This window comes from Carcharhinus amblyrhynchos, chromosome 9 (genome assembly GCF_965287045.1).
Source record: "Carcharhinus amblyrhynchos chromosome 9, sCarAmb.v2.hapA, whole genome shotgun sequence".
NCBI classification, from domain to species: Eukaryota; Metazoa; Chordata; class Chondrichthyes; order Carcharhiniformes; family Carcharhinidae; genus Carcharhinus; species Carcharhinus amblyrhynchos.
Window position 1 is genome coordinate 87,702,777 of NC_137332.1, and position 18,516 is coordinate 87,721,292.

An 18,516-nucleotide genomic window follows, 5' to 3' on the forward strand; every position below is an offset into this window, starting at 1 on the left:
CATCACTATCCACCCTATCTAAACCTCTAATCATCTTATATGTTTCAATAAGATCCCCTCTTAGCCGCCTTCTTTCTAGCGAAAACAACCCCAAATCCCTCAGTCTCTCCTCATAAGACCTCCCCTCCATACCAGGCAACATCCTGGTAAACCTCCTCTGCACCCTCTCCAAAGCCTCCACATCCTTCCTATAATGTGGGGACCAGAACTGCACACAATAATCCAAGTGCAGCCGCACCAGAGCTGTGTACAGTTGCAACATGACGCTGCGACTCCTAAATTCAATCCCCCTACCAATAAATGCCAAGACACCATATGCCTTCTTAACAACCTTATTCTTCAATCCTCTCGGGCCTCCCCCACGGCCAATGTTTTTCCTTTGTTTAAGAAGGATAGCAAGAGTAATCCAGGTAATTACAGGCCAGTGAGCCTTACATCAATGATAGCAAATTGTTAGAGAGGATTCTTCAGACAGAATTTATTCCCACTTGGAAATAAGTGGATTTATTAGTGAGAGGCAACATTGTTTTGTGAAGGGGAGGTCATGTCTCATGAACTTGATTGAGTTTTTCCAAGGAAGTGACGAAGATGCTTAATGAGGGTAGGATGTTGGATGTTGTCTACATGGTAAATCCAAATGTTGCCTACATGTGGATGTTGTCTACATGGATTTCAGTAAGGCCTTTGGCTAGGTCCCTCATGGCAGACCGTTACAGAAGATGAAGTTACATGGGATCAGAGATGAGCTGGCAAGGTGGATACAGAACTGGCATGTTCATAGAAGACAGAGAGTAGCAGAGGAAGAGTGTGTTTCAGAATGGAGGGCTGTGACAAGTGGTGTTCCTCAGGGGTCAGTGCTGGGACCTTTGCTGTTTGTATTATGTACAAAAATGATTTGGATTAAAATATAAAATTGGTTTGATTCATAAGTTTGCGTATGACACAAAGGATTTGCAGATAGTGATGAGGACCATCAGAGGATACAGATTGACTGGAGCCTTGGGTGGAGAGATGGCAGATGGAGTTTAATCTGGACAAATGTGAGGTAATGTATTTTGGAAGGTCTCATACAGATAGGAAATATACAGTAAATGGCAGAACCGTTAAGAATATTGATAGGCAAAGGGATAAGGATGGACAGATACACAGGTCACTGAAAGTGGCAATGCAGGTGGAGAAGGTAGTCAAGAAGGCATACGGCATGCTTGCCTTCCATCAGCCGGGGCATTGAGTTTAAGAATTGGCAAGTAATATTGCAGCTCTATAGAACCTTAGTTAGGCCGCACTTGGAATGTAGTGTTCAATTCTGGTCGTCATACTACCAGAAGGATGTGGAAACTTTGGAGAAGGTACAAAAAAGATGTACCAGGATATTATCTGATATGGAAGTCATTAGCTATGATGAAAGGTGGGAGAAACTTGGTTTGTTCTCACTGGAACGACAGAGATTGAAGGCTGACCTTCTACAAGATTATGAGGGGCATGGAAAAATCTTCTGACCGTCCATTTGTCCAAGGAGGTGGGAGAAAAAAAGAGTCAATTACTAGGGGGCAAACGTTTAAAGGTGCGAGGGGCAAGGTTTAAAGGAGATGTACAAAGCAAGTTTTTTTTTTTACACAAAGTAGTGGGTACCTGGAACTCTTTGCTGGGGGAGTTAGTGGAAGCGGATACAGGACAGAGTTTTGAGGGGCATCTTGACAAATACATGAATAGGATGGGAATAGAGGGATATGGTCTCCGGAAGGGTAGGGTGTTTTAGTTCAGTCAGGTAGCATGGTTGGTGCAGGCTTGGAGGGCCTGTACCTGTGCTGTAATTTTCTTTGTTCACATCCCAAAGAGACATCACTGGACAATGTCCCAATCTCCTCACAGACCATATTGTTCAGTTGGAGCAGCAGGTGGATGCACTGTGGAGCGTACAGGAAGCAGAGTGTGATAGACACCAGTTAGAGGGAGGTTGTCACACCACAGGTTCAGTCAGGTAAATGGGTGGCCACCAGGAGAGGCACACAGGTAATGCAGGAGATCCTGTGGCTATCCCCCTTTCAAACTGGTATACCATTTTAAATACTGTTAAGGGGGATAGCATAAAGGGGGAGATACCAACCAGGCCTGTGGCACCACAGCTGGTTCTGTTGTAGAACACTGTCAGGTAAAGAGCAAGCGAGTAGCAGTAATAGGGGACTCACTCGTTAGAGACACAGACAGGCATTTCTGTGGCCGCAATTGAGATTTCAGGATGTTGTATTGCATCTTTGGTGCCAGGGACAAGGACGTCTCTGAACGATTGCAGGACATTCTTAAGGGGGAAGGTGAGCAGCCAAATGTCATTGCGCATATTGGTAACGACACAGGTAGAAAAAGGGATGAGGTCCTGATGTGTGAATGCAGAGAGTTAGGCAGAAGGCTGAAGATCAGGGCCTCAAAAGGTAACAACTTCTGGACTACTACCAGTACCAAATGCTAGTGATAGTAGGACTAGGAAGATTAGGTGGGTGAATGTATGGCTTGAGAGCTGGTGCGGGGGGAGCAAGGATTGAAATCTCTTCTGAGCAAGGGGTGACCTGTTCAAGAGGAATGGGTTACACCTGAACTGGAGGGGGACTAACATCCTGGCAGAGAGATTTGCTAGAGCCACTTAGGAGGGTTTAAAATAGTTTGGCAGGGGGTCGGACCCAAAACAGTAGGGAGACAGAAGAGAATGTTGAGGACAACACAGAAGTTAAAGACAGCACATTAAATAGTGAACGCAGTGTCAGAACTACATAAGAAGGAAATCAGGAGGGCTAAAATACAACGAGGTTGCTTTGGCAGTCAAGGTGAAGGATAATCCTAAGAGCTTCTACGGCCATATTAAGAGCAAAAGGATAGTAAGGGATAAAATTGGTCCTCTTGAAGATCAGAGTGGTCGGCTATGTATGAAACCAAAAGAAATGGGGGAGATACTAAATGGGATTTTTGCATTCATATTTACTAAAGAAATTGGCATGGAGTCTATGGAAATAAGGCAGACAAGTGGGGAGGTCATGGAACCTATACAGATTAAAGGGGAGGAGGTGCTGGCCGTCTTGAGGCAAATCAGATAGATAAATCCCCAGGACCGGACAGGGTATTCCCTCGGACCTTGAAGGAGACTAGTATTGAAATTGCAGGGGCCCTGGCAGATATATTTAAAATGTCGGTATCCACGGGTGAGGATAGCTCACATTGTTCTGTTGCTTAAAAAAAGGTTCCAAAAGTAATCCGGGAAATTATAGGCCGGTAAGTTTGACATCAGTAGTAGGTAAATTACTGGAAGGAGTACTAAGAGATTGGATCTACAAATATTTGAATAGACAGGGACTTATTAGGGAGAGTCAACATGGCTTTGTGCGTGGTAGGTCATGTTTAAACAACCTAGAGTTTTTCGAGGTGGTTACCAGGAAAGTGGATGAAGGGAAGGCAGTGGATGTTGTCTACATGGACTTCAGTAAGGCCTTTGGCAAGGTCCAGCATGGGAGGATCGGTAGGAAAGTTCAGTCGCTAGGTATACATGGAGAGATAGTAAATTGGATTAGACATTGGCTCAAATGGAAGAATGATGTGGGTATGCCGGCGTTGGACTGGCGTAAACACAGTAAAAAGTCTGACAACACCAGGTTTTAGTCCAACCTATTTGATAATATACTCACTAGCTTTCGGGGTTACCCCCTTCGTCAGGTGAATGGAGAGTTCTGGCCTCAGACAGAGCATATAAAGCACAGACAGTTTAGAGATTACTGATTAAAATGCGAATCCTTACACCTAACCTGCTGTTCAAGACCTGAAGTGGCTGATAATGTGAGTGGAAGGAGCACTGATCACAGTTTAAAGAGATGTGTATTGTCTCCAGACAGTACAGTAAGTGAGGTTTTGCAAACCCAGGCAAGTCATGGGGGTTACAGAGAGTGCGACATGAACCCAAGATCCCTGTTGAGACCGTCCTCATGTGTGCGGAACTTGGCTATCAGTCTCTGCTCAGCGACTCTGCGCTGTCGTGTGTCGTGAAGGCCGCCTTGGAGAACGCTTACCCGAAGGTCAGAGGCTGAATGCCCGTGACCACTGAAGTGTTCGCCAACAGTCTTGCCTGGTGACTGTCGAGCGATGTTCATTCATCTGTTGTCGTAGCGTCTGCATGGTCTCCCCAATGTACCATGCTTCGGGACATCCTTTCTTGCAACGTATCAGGTAGCCAATGTTGGCCGAGTTGCAAGAGTATTTACCATGTACCTGGTGGATGGTATCCATGTCGATGATCCGGCATGTCTTGCAGAGGTTGCTGTGACAGGGTTGTGTGGTATTGTGGTCACTGTTCTCCTGAAGGCTGGGTAGTTTGCTGCGAACAATGGTCTGTTTGAGGTTGTGTGGTTGTCTGAAAGCAAGAAGTGGGGGTGTGGGGATAGCCCTGGCGAGATGTTCGTCTTCATCAATGATATGTTGAAGACTCCGGAGAAGATGTCGTAGCTTCTCCGCTCCGGGGAAGTACTGGACGACGAAGGGTACTCTGTCCACCGTGTCGTGTGTTTGCCTTCTGAGGAGATCGGTGCGGTTTTTCGCTGTGGCGCATCGGAACTGCCGATCTATGAGTCGAGCACCATATCCTGTTCTTATGAGGGCATCTTTCAGGGTCTGGAGGTGTCTGTCACGATCCTCCTCATCTGAGCAAATCCTGTGTATACGGAGGGCTTGTCCATAGGGAATGGCTTCTTTAACATGTTTAGGGTGGAAACTGGAGAAGTGGAGCATTGTGAGATTGTCTGTGGGCTTGCGGTACAGTGAGGTGCTGAGGTGACCGTCCTTAATGGAGATGCGTGTGTCCAAGAATGCAACTGATTCTGGGGAATAGTCCATGGTGAGTCTGATGGTGGGGTGGAATTTGTTGATATCATCATATAGTTGTTTCAGTGATTGTTCACCATTGATTGAAACAACTATATGATGATATCAACAAATTCCACCCCACCATCAGACTCACCATGGACTATTCCCCAGAATCAGTTGCATTCTTGGACACACGCATCTCCATTAAGGACGGTCACCTCAGCACCTCACTGTACCGCAAGCCCACAGACAATCTCACAATGCTCCACTTCTCCAGTTTCCACCCTAAACATGTTAAAGAAGCCATTCCCTATGGACAAGCCCTCCGTATACACAGGATTTGCTCAGATGAGGAGGATCGTGACAGACACCTCCAGACCCTGAAAGATGCCCTCATAAGAACAGGATATGGTGCTCGACTCATAGATCGGCAGTTCCGATGCGCCACAGCGAAAAACCGCACCGATCTCCTCAGAAGGCAAACACAGGACACAGTGGACAGAGTACCTTTCGTCGTCCAGTACTTCCCCGGAGTGGAGAAGCTACGACATCTTCTCCAGAGTCTTCAACATATCATTGATGAAGACGAACATCTCGCCAGGGCTATCCCCACACCCCCACTTCTTGCTTTCAGACAACCACACAACCTCAAACAGACCATTGTTCGCAGCAAACTACCCAGCCTTCAGGAGAACAGTGACCACAATACCACACAACCCTGTCACAGCAACCTCTGCAAGACATGCCGGATCATCGACATGGATACCATCATCACACGTGAGAATACCATCCACCAGGTACATGGTAAATACTCTTGCAACTCGGCCAACATTGTCTACCTGATACGTTGCAAGAAAGGATGTCCCGAAGCATGGTACATTGGGGAGACCATGCAGACGCTACGACAACGGATGAATGAACATCGCTCGACAGTCACCAGGCAAGACTGTTCCCTTCCTGTTGGCGAACACTTCAGTGGTCACGGGCATTCAGCCTCTGACCTTCGGGTAAGCATTCTCCAAGGCGGCCTTCACGACAGCGCAGAGTCGCTGAGCAGAGACTGATAGCCAAGTTCCGCACACATGAGGACGGTCTCAACAGGGATCTTGGGTTCATGTCGCACTCTCTGTAACCCCCGTGACTTGCCTGGGTTTGCAAAACCTCACTTACTGTACTGTCTGGAGACAATACACATCTCTTTAAACTGTGATCAGTGCTCCTTCCACTCACATTATCAGCCACTTCAGGTCTTGAACAGCAGGTTAGGTGTAAGGATTCGCATTTTAATCAGTAATCTCTAAACTGTCTGTGCTTTATATGCTCTGTCTGAGGCCAGAACTCTCCATTCACCTGACGAAGGGGGTAACCCCGAAAGCTAGTGAGTATATTATCAAATAAATAGGTTGGACTAAAACCTGGTGTTGTCAGACTTTTTACTGTGTCAAATGGAAGAAGCCAGAGAGTGGTACTGGAGAATTGCTTCTCTGAGTGGAGGCCTGTGACGAGTGGTGTGCCACAGGGATCAGTGCTGAGTCCATTGTTGTTTGTCATCTATATCAATGATCTGGATGATAATGTGGTAAATGGGATCAGCAAATTTGCTGATGATACAAAGATTGGAGGTGTAGTGGACAGTCAAGAAGGTTTTCAAAGCTTGCAGAGGGATTTGGACCAACTAGAAAAATGGGCTGAAAAATGGCAAATGGAGTTTAATGCAGACAAGTGTGAGGTATTGCACTTGGGAAGGACAAACCAAGGTAGAGCATACAAGCTAAATGGTAGGACACTGAAGAGTGCAGTAGAACAGGGGGATCTGGGAATACAGATACATAATTCCCTAAAAGTGGTGTCACAGGTAGATAGGGTCGCAAAGTGTGCTTTTGGTACATTGGCCTTTATGGAACATAAAATATAGAACATTACAGCGCAGTACAGGCCCTTCAGCCCTCGATGTTGCGCCGACCAGTGGAACCAATTTAATGACCCTCTAACCTAAACTATTCCAATATTATCCATATGCCTATCCACTGACCATTTGAACGCCCTTAAAGTTCCACAGCTGCTGCAGGGAGGGCATTCCACACCCTTACTACCCTCTGAGTGAAGAAAAGTGTTGAGTATAAGAGTTGGAATTTATGGTGAGGTTGTATAAGACATCGGTAAGGCCGAATTTAGAGTATTGTGTGCAGTTTTAGTCACCTAATTACAGGAAGGATATTAATAAGGTTGAAAGAGTGCAGAGAAGGTTTACAAGGATGTTGCCAGGACTTGAGAAACTGGGTTACAGAGAAAGGTTGAATAGGTTAGGGCTTTATTCCCTGAAGCGTAGAAGAATGAGGGGCAATTTGATAGAGGTGTATAAAATTATGATGGGTATAGATAGAGTGAATGCAAGCAGGCTTTTTCCATTGAGGCTAGGGGAGAAAAAAAACTAGTGGACATGGGTTAAGGGTGAAGGGGGAAAAGTTTAAAGGGAATAGTTGGGGGGGGGGGGGGGGGGGCTTCTTCACACGGAGTGGTGGGAGTGTGGAATGAGCTGCCAGATGAAGGGGTGAATGCGGGGTCACTTTTAACATTTAAGAAAAACTTGGACAGGTACATGGATGAGGGTCGTGGAGGGATATGGTCCAGGTGCAGGTCAGTGGAACGAGGTGGGAAAATGGTTTGGCACAGCCAAGAAAGGCCAAGAGGCCAGTATCTGTCTGTAATGTTCTATGGTTCTAATTGGGCCAGTGGGTTAACGAATGGTAGATTGAGTTTAATTTAGTTAAATGCAAGATGATGCATTTTGGTAGATTAAATGAGGAAATCCTGCCCTGGTTCAATGATAGATATTGGGAAGGGTTACAGAACAAAGATCTAGGGGTACAGGTTCATAGTTCCTTGAAAGTGGAGTCACAGATGTGCTGAAGAAGACATTCAGCATGCTTGATTTCATTGGTCAGAACATTGAATATAGGAGTTGGGAATGTCTTGTTGAAGTTGTACAAGACATTAGTAAAGCCACACTTGGAATATTGTGTACAATTCTGGTCACCCTATTATAGAAAGGACATTATTAAACTAGAAAGTATGTAGAAAAGATTTACTAGGATGCTCTGGCAGCTTGTTCCAGACACTCTCCACCTTGTGTGAAAAATTTGTCCCTACGGACCCCTTTATATCTCTCCCCTTTCACCTTAAAACTATGGCCTCCAGTTTTAGACTCCCCTACCTTTGGGAAAAGGTATTGACTATCTAGTTGATCTGTGCCCCTGGAGAGTCTGCAGAAGGATCTAGCTAGGCTGGGCGAATGGGCCAGGAAATGGCAAATGGAATTTAATGTTGGCAAGTGCGAGGTGGTCCACTTTGGTAGGAATAATGGTAGGAAGGACTATTACTTACGTGGCGAAAAACTGCAGCAGGCAACGGTGCAGAGGGACCTCGGGGTCCTTGTGCATGAGTCGCAAAAACCCAGCCTGCACGTGCAGCAGGTGGTCAGGAAGGCTAATGGGATGCTGGCCTTCATAGCGAGGGGGATTGAATATAAAAGTAGGGAGGTCTTGCTGCAGCTGTATAGGGCATTGGTGAGGCCGCAGCTGGAGTACTGTGTGCAGTTTTGGTAGCCGCACTTACGCAAGGATATTTTGGCCTTGGAGGGAGTGCAGAGGAGGTTTACTAGGCTGATGCCGGAGTTGAGGGGGTTGAGCTATGAGGAGAGGCTGAATAAACTAGGCTTGTACTCGTTAGAGTTTAGAAGAATGAGGGGAGATCTCATTGAGACGTATAAGATGATGAATGGGATGGATAGGATAGAGGTGGAGAGACTCTTCCTGCTCAAAGGACAGTAGGACTAGGGGGCACAGCCTCAAGATAAAGGGGGGGGCGGTTTAGAACGGAGTTGAGGAGGAACTTCTTCACTCAAAGGGTGGTGAATCTCTGGAATTCTCTGCCCGTTGAGGTGGTGGAGGCTGCCTCGCTAAATATTTTTAAGACGCGGGTTGATGGGTTTTTGATAAGCGAGGGGATTAAGGGTTATGGGGAGGGGGCAGGAATGTGGAACTGAGCCACGACAGATCAGCCATGATCTTATTGAATGGCGGGGCAGGCTTGAAGGGCTAGATGGCCTACTCCTGCTCCTATTTCTTATGTTCTTATTATATTATAAACCTTATAATAAGGTCACCCCTCAGCCTCCTACGCTCCAGAAAAAAAGTCCCAGTCTATCCAGCCTCTCCTTGTAGCTCAAATCGTGTATTGGTAGCATCCTAGTAAATCTTTTCTCCATTCTTTCTAGTTTAATAATATCATTTCTATAACAAGGTGACCAGATCTGTACACAGTATTCCAAGTGTGTACTTACTAATGTCTTGCACAACTTCAACAAGACATCCACAAGTTCTTTAAAGCTTTGATCTGCTGGCTTGATCTCCTACAGTGCAGAGGGAGGCCATTCAGCCCGTCATGTTTGACAATCCCCATCCCCATACATTTACCCTCACTAGTCTCCCTAACACTGACGGGCAATTTAGCATGGCCAATCCACCTAATCTGCACATCTTTGGACAATGGGAGGAAACCTGAGCACCCGATGGAAACCCACAAAGACACAGGGGGAATGTGAAAACTCCACAGAGACAGTGACCCAAGCCAGGAATTGAACCTAGTTCCTTGGCGCTGTGAGGCAGTAGTGCTAACCATTTGTGCCACCCCGCCCATCTCATTTGAAACTTACAGAATATTGAAAGGCCTGGATAGGATGGATGTAGATAAAGATTTTTCCATTGGTAGGAGAAATTTCTTCAGCCAGAGGGTATTGAATCTGTGGAATTCGTTGCCACAGAAGGCTGCGTAGGCCAGATCATTGAGTGTTTTTAAGACAGAAATAGATAGGTTCTTGATTGGGAAGAGGATCAGTAGTTATGGGGAAAATGGGGGAGAAAGGAGTTGAACTTTTCAGCCATGATCGATTAACAGAGCAGCCTTGATAGGCCGAATTCCACTCTTGTATCTTATGGTCTTATCTTACTGATCCTCTGACAACGCAGCACTCCCTCACAGCCCAATCCATCACGCAAATTTGCCTTCCATGCATTGACTCGGTTTACACTTCCCACTGCCTCCACAAAGCAGCCAGCATAATTAAGGACCTCAGCCACCCCGGGCATTCCCTCTTTCACCTTCCTCTGTCAGGAAAAAAATGTAAAAGTCTGAAGTCACATGCCAACCAACTCAAGAACAGTTTCTTCCCTGCTGCTGTCAGACTTTTGAATGGACTTACCTTGCATCAAGCTGATCTTTCTCTACGCCTTAGCTACGACTGAAACACTACATTCTCTCATTTCCTTCTCTATGAATGGTATGCTTTGTACAGCATGCAAGAAACAATACTTTTTTGTTTACTTATGATAATACATGTGACAATAATAAATCAAATCAGTAGCGACTCACCAACAGTGCAGCACTCCCTCAGAACTTACCCTCTGACAGTGTAGCAGTCCCTCAGTACTAACCCTCTGACAGTGCACCACTCCTCAGTACTGATCTTCTGATTTGATTTATTATTGTCACATGTACTAACATAAGAACATAAGAAATAGGAGGAGTAGGCCATCTAGCCCTTTGAGCCTGTCCCGCCATTCAATAAGATCATGGCTGATCTGTCGTGGCTCAGTTCCACATTCCCGCCCTCTCCCCATAACCCTTAATCCCCTCGCTTATCAAAAACCCAACAACCCGCGTCTTAAAAATATTTAGCGAGGCAGCCTCCACCACTTCAACGGGCAGAGAATTCCAGAGATTCACCACCCTTTGAGTGAAGAAGTTCCTCCTCAACTCCGTTCTAAACCGCCCCCCCCTTTATCTTGAGGCTGTGCCCCCTAGTCCTACTGTCCTTTCTGAGCGGGAAGAGTCTCTCCACCACTATCCTATCCATCCCATTCATCATCTTATACGCCTCAATGAGATCTCCCCTCATTCTTCTAAACTCTAACGAGTACAAGCCTAGTTTATTCAGCGTCTCCTCATAGCTCAACCCCCTCAACTCCGGCATCATCCTAGTAAACCTCCTCTGCACTCCCTCCAAGGCCAAAATATCCTTGCATAAGTGCGGCTACCAAAACTGCACACAGTACTCCAGCTGTGGCCTCACCAATGCCCTGTACAGCCGCAGCAAGACCTCCCTACTTTTATATTCAATCCCCCTCGCTATGAAGGCCAGCATCCCATTCGCCTTCCTGACCACCTGCTGCACGTGCAGGCTGGGTTTTTGCGACTCATGCACAAGGACCCCGAGGTCCCTCTGCACCGTCGCCTGCTGCAGTTTTTCTCCCCGTAAGAAATAGTCCTTCCTACCAAAGTGGACCACCTCACACTTGCCAACATTAAATTCCATTTGCCATTTCCTGGCCCATTCACCCAGCCTATCTAGATCCTTCTGCAGACTCTCCACACCCTCCATACAATGAAAAGTATTGTTTCTTGCATGCTATACAGACAAAACATACCATTCATAGAGAAGAAAATGAGAGAGTGCAGAATGTAGTGTTACAGTCATAGTTAGGGTGTAGAGAAAGATCAACTTAATGCAAGTTAAGTCCCTTCAAACATCTGACAGCAGCAGGGAAGAAGCTGTTCTTCAGTCAGTTGGTACGTGACCCCAGACTTTTGTCCCTTTTTACTGTCAGAAGAAGGTGGAAGAAAGAATGTCCGGAGTGCATGGGGTCCTTAATTATGCCGGCTGCTTTGCCGAGGCAGCGGGAAGTATAGACAGAGTCTATGGATGGGAGGCTGGTGTGTGTGATGAATTAGGCTACATTCATGACCTTTTTTAGTTCCTTGCAGACTTGGGCAGAGCAGGAACTATACCAAGCTGTGATACAACCAGAAAGAATGCCTTTTTATCGTGCATCTGAAAAAAATTGGAGAGAGTCGTAGCCGACATGCCAGATTTCCTTAGTCTTCTGAGAATGTTGAAGATTGGTGGGCTTAACTATAGCGTCAGCATGGAGGGACCAGGACAGATTTTTGGTGATGTGGACACCTAAAACCTGGAGGCTCTCAACCCTTTCTACTTCGTCCTATTGATGTAGACAGGGGCATGTTCTTCTGTACGCTTCCTGAAGTCGATAACAATCTCCTTCATTTTGTTGACATTAAGGGAGAGATTATTGTTGCTGCACAAATTCACCAGATTCTTTATCACATGCCTGTACTCTGTCACTGAAGGAGATCAGACCCACTACGGTGGTGTCATCAGCAAACTTGAAAATCGAATTGGAAGGGAATTTGGCCACACAGTCATAGGTGTACAAGGAGTATAGTAGGGGATTGAGAACACAGCCTTGTGGGGCACTAGTGCTGAGGATGATCGTGGAAGTGTTGTTGCCTATCCTTACTGATTGCAGTCTGAGAGTTAGAAAGTTCAGGATCCAGTCGCAGAGTGAGGTGCCGAAGCCCAGGCCACAGAGTTTGGAGATGGGTTTCAAGGGAATAATAGTGTTAGAGCTGAGCTGTAGTCAATAAATAGGAGTCTGACATAGGTGTCCTTGTCATCTAGGTGTTCCAGGGTTGAGTGCTGGGCCAGGGAAATGGCATGTGCTGTGGACCTGTTGCGGCAGTAAGCAAACTGTAGTGGATCCAGGTAATCCAGGGGACTGAAATTGATTTGTACCATGGCTAACCTTTCAAAGCACTTCACAATGATGGATGTCAGAGCCCCAGCCAACAGTCATTAAGGCACATTGCTTGGTTTTTCTTAGGTACTGGGATGATGGTCATCTTCTTGAAGCAGATAGGGACCTCAGATTGTTGTAAAGAGAAATTGAAGATGTCTTTGAATACCTCCACCAGCTGATCGGCACAGGATCTGAGTGCACATCCGGGTACCCCCTCCGGGCAAAGTTGCTATCCATAGGTTGACCTTCAAGAAAGCTGCTCTGACATCTGGAATGGTGAACCCAGATACAGGTTCATTCAGGGTAGAGGGCATGCTCTCGTTGACCTCTTGCTCAAAACGGGCGTAGAATGCATCGAGCTCATCAGGGAGAGGTGCATTTGAGCCTGTGATTTTACAAGCTTTCATCTTGTAGCTTGTTATGTCTTGCAGACCTTGCCATAGTCAGCGGGAGTCCGTGTGGCTAGCCTGTGTCTCGAACTTGGTCCGGTACTGTCTTTTGACATCTTTGATGTATCTCCTTAGATCATATCTGGCTTTCTTGTCAGGCAATACTGACAATACTTGAGCCCCTCAGACCTGGACTTCAGCAAGCAGTGGATATCCCTGTTCATCCATGGTTTCCGGTTGGGGAACACACGGATTTGCTGGAATTAGATAAGGAACACTACCACCTGAAGTGACCCTCGGTGATAATGCAGTGATAAAATTTAATTCAATGACAAGCGCTCCAGGGGAGTCAATAACAGCATTCATGGTTTGCCTAAAACAAACGGCTAAACAGTCCAAGTTCAGGTCTGCACTCAATGACATAGAACAAAGAGAGCAAAGAAAAGAACAGCACAGAAACAGGCCCTTTGCCCTTTGGCCCTCCAAGCTTGTGTTGACCATGATGCGCTAATTAAAATAAAAAGAACCTTCTGCCCTCACTCGGCCCCTATCCTTGTTCAAGAATGGGAGTAACAACAACCCTAGGAATTATAGACCAGTGAGCCTTACTTCTGTTGTGGGCAAAGTTTTGGAAAGGATTATAAGAGATAGGATTTATAATCATCTAGAAAGGAATAATTTGATTAGGGATAGTCAACACGGTTTTGTGAAGGGTAGGCGTGCCTCACAAACCTTATTGAGTTCTTTGAGAAGGTGACCAAAGAGGTGGATGAGGGTAAAGCAGTTGATGTGGTGTATATGGATTCAGTAAAGCATTTGATAAGGTTCCCACGGTAAGTTATTGCAGAAGATACGGAGGTATGGGATTGAGGATGATTTAGCGGTTTGGATCAGAAATTGGCTAGCCATAAGAAGATAGAGGGTGGTGGTTGATGGGGCATGTTCATCCTGGAGTTCAGTTACTAGTGGTGTACAGCAAGGATCTGTTTTGGGGCCACTGTCGTTTGTCATTTTTATAAATGACTTGGATGAGGGCATAGAAGGCTGGGTTAGTAAATTTGCGGATGACACTAAAGTCGATGGGGTTGTGGACAGTGAGGAAGGATGTTGCAGGTTACAGAAGGATATAGATAAGCTACAGAGCTGGGCTGAAACGTGGAAAAGTGTGAGGTGATTCACTTGAGGTGGAGTGACAGGAATACAGAGTACTGGGCTAATGGTAAGTTACTTGGTAGTGTGGATGAGCAAAGAGATCTCGGTGTACATGTGCATAAATCCTTGAAAGTTGGCACCCAGGTTGATAGGGTTGTTAAGAAGGCGTATGGTGCGTTAGCTTTTATTAGTAGAGGGATTGAGTTTTGGAGCCATGAGGCCATGTTGCAGCTGTATAAAACTCTGGTGCGACCGCACTTGGAGTATTGCGTACAGTTATAGGAAGGATGTGGAAGCATCGGAAAGGGTGCAGAAGAGATTTACCAGGATGTTGCCTGGTATGGTAGGAAGGTCTTATGAGGTAAGGCTGAGGGACTTGAGGCTGTTTTCATTAGAGAGAAGCTGGTTAAGATGCGACTTAGAGGCATAAGTCGTCCCCAGGACCGGATGGAATGCATCCGAGGGTTCTGAAAGAAATGGCGGAGGTGATAGTGGATGCCTTGGTGGTTATTTTCCAAACGTCACTGGATTCCGGGGAAGTGCTGGAAGATTGGAAAACGGCTAATGTTACGCCGTTGTTTAAGAAGGGTGGCAGGTAAAAGGCAGGGAATTATAGGCCGCTTAGTTTAACGTCTGTTGCAGGTAAAATGTTAGAATCCGTCATCAAGGAGGAAATAGTGAGGCATCTTGAGGGGGAATTGCTTGATAGAGCAGACGCAGCACGGTTTCGTTAAGGGGAAGTCGCGTCTGACAAATTTACTGGAGTTCTATGAGGATGTGTCTAGGGCGGTGGATAGAGGAGAGCCGGAGGATGTGGTCTTTCTTGATTTTCAGAAGGCATTTGACAATAAGGGGGCATGGAGTGTTAGCGTGGATAGAGGATTGGTTGTCAAATAGGAGGCAGAGAGTGGGGGTTAATGGGTGCTATTCGGATTGGCGGCTGGTGACTAGTGGAGTGCCCCAGGGGTCGGTGCTGGGGCCTCAGCTATTTACCATTTATATAGATGATCTGGAGGAGGGAACCAAGTGTATGGTGTCAAAATTTGCTGATGACACCAAGATTGGTGGAACGGCAAATTGATTGGGGGATTGAATATAAAAAGTAGGGAGGTCTTGCTGCAGCTGTATAGGGCATTGGTGAGGCCGCAGCTGGAGTACTGTGCGCAGTTTTGGGCGCCGCACTTACGCAAGGCTATTTTGGCCTTGGAGGGAGTGCAGAGGAGGTTTACTAGGCTGATGCCGGAGTTGAGGGGGTTGAGCTATGAGGAGAGGCTGAATAAACTAGGCTTGTACTCGTTAGAGTTTAGAAGAATGAGGGGAGATCTCATTGAGACTTATAAGATGATGAATGGGATGGATAGGATAGAGGTGGAGAGACTCTTCCCGCTCAGAAAGGACAGTAGGACTAGGGGGCACAGCCTCAAGATAAAGGGGGGGGGGGGGGGGGTGCGGTTTAGAACGGAGTTGAGGAGGAACTTCTTCACTCAAAGGGTGGTGAATCTCTGGAATTCTCTGCCCGTTGAAGTGGTGGAGGCTGCCTCGTTAAATATTTTTAAGACACGGGTTGATGGGTTTTTGATAAGCGAGGGGATTAAGGGTTATGGGGAGAGGGCGGGAATGTGGAACTGAGCCACGACAGATCAGCCATGATCTTATTGAATGGCGGGGCAGGCTCAAAGGGCTAGATGGCCTACTCCTGCTCTTATTTCTTATGTTCTTATGATTTGAGGATTAGATATGGTGGACAGTGTGAACCTTTTCCTCAGATGGAGATGGCTAGCACGAGAGGACATAGCTTTAAATTGAGGAGTGATAGATATAGGACAGATGTCAGAGGTAGGTCCTTAACTCAGAGATTTGCAAGGGCATGGAATGCCCTGCCTGAAACAGTAGTGGACTTGCCAACATTAAGGGCATTTAAATGGTCGTTGGATAAACATATGGATGATCTTGGAATAGTGATGGTTAGATGGGCTTTAGATTGTTGCACTGACTTGTGAAACCACTGAGGGCCGAAGGGCCTGTACTGCACTGTATGTATCCCTCCATTCCCGCTCTATTTATGTACCCACCCAGATGCTTCTTAAACGTTGCTAAAACTTTTATGTCCTTCTCGTAATGTGGTGGCCAGAACTGCATGTAATTTTGCAAAGGTAGCCTAATTGAGGTTTTATATTGCTGCAAAATGATTTCTAGTTCTTGTACTCAATGCTCCAGCCAATGAAGACAAGCATGCCATGTGCCTTATTAATCACCTTGGCCAACTGTGTTGCCACTTTTAGGGAACAATGGAACTTGCACGCCCAGATCCCTTTGTATGTTAATGTTCGTAATGGTTCTGGCATTTACAATATAACTCACATTTAAATTTGATCCTCCAAATGCATCACCTCACACTTGCCCAGATTAAACTCCATTTGCCATGTCTGTGCCCAAGTCTCCAATCTATCTATATCCTGCTGTCATAGAATCACTGCAGTGCAGAAGGAGGCCATTCAGGTCTTCAAGTCTGCACAGGCCACAGTTCCCCCCAAACCATATTCCTGAACTCCACACATTCACCCGGCCAATCTCCCTGACACTAGGGTCAATTTAACATGGCCAATCCACTTATCCTGCACATCTTTGGATAATTGTGGGAGGAAGCCAGAGCGCGCAAGCAAGCAAAGTCTACCAAGAAGCTACTGGCAATCAAGGCTCCAGGGAAGAGGTTGCAGGAATTAATGAGCAAGAGGCTAGGAACAAAAGAGAGTGCAGAGGTGTGGGGAATTTGGTCCACAGACCAGGAGTTATGAAGAATGTTAACCGTAGTGGGGAGATCCCCCACCAGGAAGCTGCATGTTATTCTCACATTGGGAGGGGGTACATTAGGAGCAAGGGCATGACTAAGCAGAGCCTACAGGGGGCCAACAAAAAAAAACCTCCAACTACAGTACGCAATATTGAGTATTTAGGTTAAACAACATCAAGGCGGACAAGCCGGCCCAATTATAATTGTGTTGCTGGTAAACAGTCAGCCACTCACAACTGAGTACCAAGTTAGTAATGAGCAAATGAACAAGGTTGGAGCTCATATTTCTGAATTTGGCAGGGAGGATGGAGGCAAAACAGAATGCACAGAAGCAGCAACACAAGAAAAACAGAGAGAGCAATTGAAATGGATGATTTGGTATTGTTGTGAAGTTGCGTTAGTAAAGATGCAAAGAAGATTTTTTAAAAATGTAAAAATGTAAAAGGAGAACAAGTGCGTGGTCCCTTTAAAACCTGTTTTCTCATTCTGGGTTTGAATGTTTAAAATACAGGGTACATAGGTTGCAAAAAAAAAGTACCAAGACCCAAGCACCATAGTTGCCTTGGTAACAGACTTTGCAGGCAGTTGCATTTTGAAAATCTTTCAGTTTAAAGAAGACACTCTGCTAAAAGGAACCCATCAAATTTGAATTTTGCTGTTGTTGTTAGCATCAAACCAATGATGTAGAAAATGTAGCTCATCACGAATATAAATATAGGAATTCAACTGCCTGTCTTCAGTGACTCCAGGTCAGTTAGTGAGTTAAGTTGAGTTCAACTGAGAAGGCCATCTCTGGAGCAGTTCGCCATCCTGCCAGCTAAAAGAACTATCTCTGAAGAGAATTCTCCATCTATCTAACAACAAGATATCAAGTCAGAAAGACTTTACAGACAGAGGAATCAACAGAACAAAACTCCCAAATCTTTTCCAAGCCATCAGATCTGGCTGGAAATAGTATTTTTGAGAATGACTAAGATTCTGTATTACTGTTTTAGTACTGAATGGTCCTTCTCGCAGGTTAGATGAAAAGTCATCCAACCGAACTGCTATCTCTATTTCTGTCGTCACAGAAGCTACCAAACCTGCTGACTACTTCCAACCTGCTTTTATTTCAGATTTTCAGCATTCACAGTGATAGTAAACACAGCTGTAATCTTACCAGACAATAGCCTGGGCCCACACAACTGATTCCACCTTCAGTGAGCTGCTGACACTCGGACCTCTGCAGACAACTGCAACATCTCATTGGAATTCAGCTGGAAATGAACAGGACCACAATACGAGGGACCATTCCACTGACACTCTCGTTCAGCCTTATGTAGCTGATTGGTTTATATCTGGTAAGATATTGACAACAGTATAATCAAACTCAACAATCACCATGGATGAAGTGCTAAATTAGCAGGAGGTTATTAACCCATTGATGGGAAAATATTGCAGCCTGATCCATAATGAAGACTGCACAGGATGAAGCATTGATTCTGTCAGTTAATGTGCTGACTGATTTCTAATGGGAAGCATGTGTGGAGCTGCAGGAGCCAAATGGCACACAGCCAAATCCAGGCAGCTGCTTACATCGAATTCTCGCTGTACACTTTATACAAAGTCTGCAGAAACGGTGAAGCTGAACAGCCAAACAGAAAATGATGAGCAGAATCCAAGTGCTGATTGACTCTGTACGAGTGATGGA

General features: G+C 45.8%; 1 protein-coding gene across 3 annotated transcripts in view; it reads right to left on the minus strand.

The window, feature by feature from the left end:
• The window catches only part of tnr (tenascin R (restrictin, janusin)), a 281,530-nt gene extending 263,436 nt beyond the window's left edge, over positions 1-18,094 (minus strand). For all 3 annotated transcript variants that reach the window (XM_080196056.1, XM_080196057.1, XM_080196053.1), the window contains exon 1: positions 17,986-18,094. The gene's annotated coding sequence lies outside the window, so the exon portion shown is untranslated. The remainder of the gene's footprint in view (positions 1-17,985) is intronic.
• Positions 18,095-18,516: the final 422 nt, after the last annotated feature.